Consider the following 6,198-nt stretch of genomic DNA (forward strand, 5'->3'; position numbering starts at 1 on the left):
TTATAGAATTATAAGGAATGAAAAATTATAAGGAAAATAATAAATGTAATCAATTTTGTAATAAGGCTCTTACATAACACAATGTAGAAAAAGTGAAGCACTGTGAAAAACTGGGCGAGGTGGAAAATTAAGTTGGTTACTGCCATAAAGGTCATACTTAAAAAAAATAATCTACACCCACTCTCCAATTTATTACAAACACCTATATATTTTTACACTTATTTAATGAGCCAATCATGTGACAGCAGCACAATGCTAAAAATCAGTTCAGTTCATCCTTTTTTTTTTTTCTACAATTCTGTGTAAACTCTAGAGGCTGCTGTGTGAATCATCTATTGTGACATTATAATTTCCTGAAATGCTTAAACCAGCCAATTTGGTACCAACTACCATGCTTCAATCAAAGTCCCACAATTTTCTCAAATGTGATCATTATATTGATGATTTAAGGGAAGCTCTTGACCTGTATCTCTATGAGTTTATGCATTTTGCTGCTACACTGGGATTTTCTTACTCCATAAATGAGCAGGTGTATATGTGTTCCTAATAAAGAGGACTGTAAGAGTTATAAGCAATGGTACAGCACAGTGTTTAATCAAGAATGATTTTGTTTTTATATGAATGCTGTTGTGTTTTATAAGAATAATAGAAGTGGGCAAAGCATGCAATTAATTTCAATTGAGTTTTATTTTACTATTACTTAACAACAATAAGTCCGTAACATAACATTATATCAAAGCAGCATTGCAGAGATAAAGCAGTTATAAAGTTGTATAAAAGAATGTACAAGTTTTTGTGCCTGCCAGTTTTGTTCCTTATAATTGTTAGTTTGTCCCTAATGAGCAAGCCAGTGGTTACTGTGGCAAGGAAAAACTCCCAGAGATAGCACAAGGAAGAAACATTTAGAGAAACCAGACTCAAAAGGGAGAACAACTGGGTGTCACCGAATGTCTATTCATTACAGTACTATCATTGTTGAGGTGTGCAGTGATAGGTGATTGAATGCAAAGCATGTGCAAAGAAAGACACAACATGCAGTTAATGCGTAAGAACCACTGACCATTAAAGTGAAGAAGGCAGAGTGAATAAATGGGAAAAGGGCTGAGTAAAAAAGTAAAAGTAGGGTTAACATTGTGGTACTTCAAGGCTGAGTTATAGTGGTTATGTTGATTATATCTTTGCTTGAAGCAGGGTTTGAACTGGTCAACCACAGAAATAAAAATGACCTGTTTTTCAGTGCTAGTTTATCCTCTAGAGACGTTAAACCTTTTTTGCTGTGAGCCAGTGGTCAGTGTGGTAGAGAGTAGGGCTGTATGGTACTGAAGAAAAATGTGATAATGCTAGAATGCAAGAAGATGCTATAATATACAGTGACACTGTAATAGTCAGGGCCACAAGGCCTTCTCAGAATCATTGATTTACATTTTAATAAAGTTTTGTCCATGAATATGAAATAAAAAACATATTCCCAATATATATAAAAAAATCTCTTCATTTCATAACATTTCTCTTGTTAGTGCAGTGCACTCGAGTGTCTCCTTATGTTGGATCAGATTTCAGCCGTCACCTTCCAATCCATGTTGCTTGAAGTGGTTGCTTTAACCAATTTAAATGAGCTCTGTGGCTGTCCAGCTGTCATCAAAAAAGTCAATAACTGGAAAAGAAGAAAAAATTAATTTAGCTGCAGATATACTTTTAAGGACATTTTGAAGACAGACATTTCATGGACATTGTGAGCAAATGTTGAAAACAGTTGCTAAACTTTTTCATGGACATTTATACTTTTGCATATTATTTCCTGTAGAATTTGCACAAAAACACACAACTTGACTTCATTCATTATAATTGTAACGAACAGAAAAAAGATAAGATAACATATACCTTTATTCATCCCACAGTGGGTCAATTTCCAAATGCACAAAAATGCATGGAAAGCCTGGGGTCATTTTATGAGGTCATTATAGATGCTCCTGCCAGAGATGATGTATGCAGTCGGTGCAGATGTGTCTGCAGTGAAGGAGACTTGTTGAATTCTGGCCATTAGGTTTCCTATTTTATTAATACCATTCATTCACACTGCATGAGATACCCGTCTGTGATGCAGCGCTCTGTTATACTGTGCTTCTGTATAATATTGATGGTTTCAAAAGCTGTGGGGTCAATGATGCTATTAAAAGGTGGATTGATTCAGGTAGGACACCAATGAAGGCCTATGTGTGAATGTATAGAGTGCATTCAGAAAGTATGCAGACCCCCTTCACTTTTTTCAATTTTGTAATGTTGCAGCCTGATACAGATTGGTTTTTTCTCATTAATCTACACTCAGTACCCAATAATGACAAAGTGAAAACTGAATTCTAGACATGTCTGTATCTTAAAAAAAAAAAAAAAAAACCTGAAATATAACATGCCAAGTATTCAGACCCTTTGTGTAACAACACTTGAAAATTAGCCCAGATGCCTCCAATTTCTGTTGAACGATGTTGAGATATTTATAGACTGTAACAGAAATAAAAAGGATTCGACCATTTCTGTCCACACAGGCTGCAAAGGTGCTTGTTACTGCAACTCTCTGCTGGCAGTTCTTCCCCTGAACGCTATTCGTCCACTGCAAATGATCCAGAATGCAGATGCACGGCTTGTGTTCAATCTGCCCAAGTTCTCCCACACCACCCCACTGCTGTGCTCCCTTCACTGGCTTCCAGTAGCTGCACGTATCAGATTCAAAACATTGATGCTTGCCTACAAGGCCAAAAATGGACCAGCGCCATCCTACCTCAGTGACCTCATCACATCTCGCACTGCACCACGCTGTCTGAGATCCTCCAGCACTGCTCGACTGGTACCACCTTCTCTCAGAATGAGAGGTAAATATACTTTAAGGCTCTTCTCTGTTCTGGAGGTGGTGGAATTAACTTCCCCTAGACAATTGAAGACCTACCTCTTCCTGAAACACTTAAACTATCACTTTCCAAGTTTGCTTTGTAGAATTCAAGAGTTATATTTATATTAATTTTGGCATACCAGTGTAGATTTATTCATTGCTGGAGACTCAAAGCACTTTTGTATGTCGCTTGGGATAACGGGTCTGCCGCAAATGTGAATGTAAATGTAAAAAATTTATTGATTAGACATAATTAGGAAAGGCACAGATCGCTCTATAGAAGGCCTCACACCTGACAATGCATTTCAGAGCAAAAACATGAGGTCATGAGGTCAAAACAAATTCCCTTTTGAGATGCTGCGTTCACGCTTTCTCTCTTGCTTGTACTATCATGCCATCTAGTGGTCAAATAGTGTTAACAAAAGTTGTTTAGAAAGTGTATAATATTGGGTGAATTCGGAAAATCACTACAGCAGCATTTATTTACTTTTCTGATAATATTTTGTTACTATGTCTTTGCATTGTTGCAGCAGGGGATAGAAATATACAGTGAATTAAAAATATATTTGCCCTACTGCTAATTTTTTTGTTGCATATTTGTCACAGTTAAATAATTAAGATCATCAATCAAATTGTAATATGGTGATGGACAGGTTGACGGACGAGGTCAGACAGGAGTCTCCCATGACTATGATGTTTGTGGATGATATTGTGATTTGTGGTGAGAGTAGTGAGCAGGTTGAGAAGAGCCTGGAGAGGTGGAGGTATGCGCTGGAGAGAAGGGGAATGGAAGCGAGTAAGACGTGTGTACATGTGTGTGAATGAGAGGAGGGCAGTGGAGTGGTGCGGTTGCAGGGAGAAGAGGTGGAGAAGGTGGAGGAGTTCAGGTACCTGGGGTCAACAGTGCAAAGTAATGGAGAGTGTGTTAGGGAAGTGAAGAAAAAAAGTGCATGCAGGGTGGAGTGGGTGGAGAAGAGTGATAGCAGGAGTGATTTGTGATAGAAGAGTATCTACAAGAAAGAAAGGGAAAGTTTATAGGACTGTGGTGAGACCTGTGATGTTGTATGGTTTAGAGACAGTGGCACTGAGTAAAAGACAGGAGGTGGAGCTGAAGGTAGCAGAGCTGAAGATGTTGAGATTTTCGTTGGGAGTGACGATGATGGACAGGATTAGAAATGATTTTATTAGAGGGACAGCACATGTAGAATGTTTTGGTAACAAGGTGATGGAAGCGAGATTGAGATGGTTTGGACATGTGCAGAGGAGGGACATGAGTTATATTGGTAGAAGAATGCTGAGGATGGAGCCACCAGGAAGGAGGAAAAGAGAAAGACCAAGGAGGAGGTTTATGGATGTAGTGAGGGAAGACATGCAGGTAGTTGGTGTGAAAGAGGCAGATGTAGAGGACAGAGGGTATGGAGACAGATGATCCGCTGTGGCGACCCCTAATGGGAGAAGCTGAAAGAAGAAGAAGAAGTTGTAATATTGCACAAAGATAACCCTAGTAAATGCAAATTGCATTTTTTACATTTTAAAAAATTATTATTTGTTACGTGTGATTGAACTGTGATTAACTACATTTTTTGAAAATCTGAGTTAAATTTCACTGTACATGACTTAATTCTACCAACAATATAATGAGGTTTGTTATGTGGTAATCATTGAACAGGAACTAAACTTAAAATAGAAAGAAGTTGTTATTATTCTTATTGTTATAATTAATATTGTTACTATTATTATTATTATTATTATTATTATTATTATTATTATTACTATTAGTAGTAGTAGTAGTAGTTATTGTTGTTGCTATTGTTGTTGTAGGAGCAGTAGTAATAGTAGCATACATTTTTTGTAAATGTCTAGTTTGAAATTATGATATAATCTGAAAAAAAAAAAAAAAAAGTAATTTGAGATGCCATTAAAATGTAGGTAGAGGGGGAAAAATGGGAAAAAACCCACAACTTATTTATTACATAGTGCATTAAATTGTGTTTTTTGAAAACATCGTAATAAGAAGGGGAATAATAAAGTCTGGAAAATGCATAGTGTTCTTTTGTTCTGTTATTTAGCATGCAAAGATATTTTCTGAATGTTACATAAGATTGATTATGAGTTTGGAAATTTGCTTTAGTTGAAAATGATTTTCGGGCTAACATTAATATCTAGTAAATTGTTTTTAGTCTACTTTTTATACAAAAATGTGAATATTGTAGTCCATTTTAGTACTATTATTAACATTTGTTTTGCTGATAACATCAATAATTATATTACAATGTATAATTTTAATTGTTATTGAGTATCAAAGTAAATACATAATTCATTTAAAATCCATATTACAAATTTTCAAACAAGCCTATAAATAAATAAGGCAAATCTGTTTTTTTCCTTACAGAGTTAATTCAGGTGTTCTTCCATATTTAATATTTGTGCTATCTGATACTGTTTTTTGTTTTGTTTTGGTTTTTTTAGTTTTTTTTAATAATTGACAAAAAAACTAATATTAACAGATTTTTATGCTCTCAGTCAATGATGGACTTCAGATCCAGGCCCCTTTTATAATAGAAATATACAGCAATCAAACTGACAAAAATAATCTCAAGCAAATACCAATTATTGCTACCATATCTGAACAAAATAGAAATATAGCAATGACATATGTCTAGCCTTTTAAACAATGATACTCCATTGTGCTGAAATATAAATGTCAAAATGAGAGCAGGTTTGTAGATTGGGTTCATCTACAGTATACATTAATAATAATAATAATCTCAGTTAAACAATCAGACAAATGTGTATCTGTTTGTTGTACTTGTGGTAGTTGCAATGGTGGTAGTGTCTTGTCTTTGCACTGTTTGCACCAGGTTGCACACATGCACTTTATGTGAATAGAGGAACAGAATTTTATTTGTCACATATACATTACAGCACAGAAATGATATTTGTTCTTCCCATATCCCAGTTTTTTGCTTGGAAACTGGGGTCAGAGCGCAGGATCAGCCATGATACCGTGCCCCTGGAGCACAGAGGGTCAAGGGCCTTGCTCAAGGGCCCAAGAGTGGCAGCTTGGCGATACCGGGGCTTGAACCCCCGACCTTACGATCAGTTATCCAGCGCTTTAACCACTGGAGCTACCACTCCCCAGTGACGCGTGGCGAGGACACTTACTATTCCTTGGCCCTGTGTTTCTGTTTCTGTGATTGTTGTTGTATGTAGCATCAGGCTTCTGGAGGAACTTTGTTTCATTTCACTGTGTACTGTGTCAGCTACATATGGTTGAAATGACAATAAAAGCTTCTTGACTTGAGTAGCAGCTC

The sequence above is a fragment of the Silurus meridionalis genome, chromosome 8, assembly GCF_014805685.1.
Source record: "Silurus meridionalis isolate SWU-2019-XX chromosome 8, ASM1480568v1, whole genome shotgun sequence".
In the NCBI taxonomy this organism is placed as follows: domain Eukaryota; kingdom Metazoa; phylum Chordata; class Actinopteri; order Siluriformes; family Siluridae; genus Silurus; species Silurus meridionalis.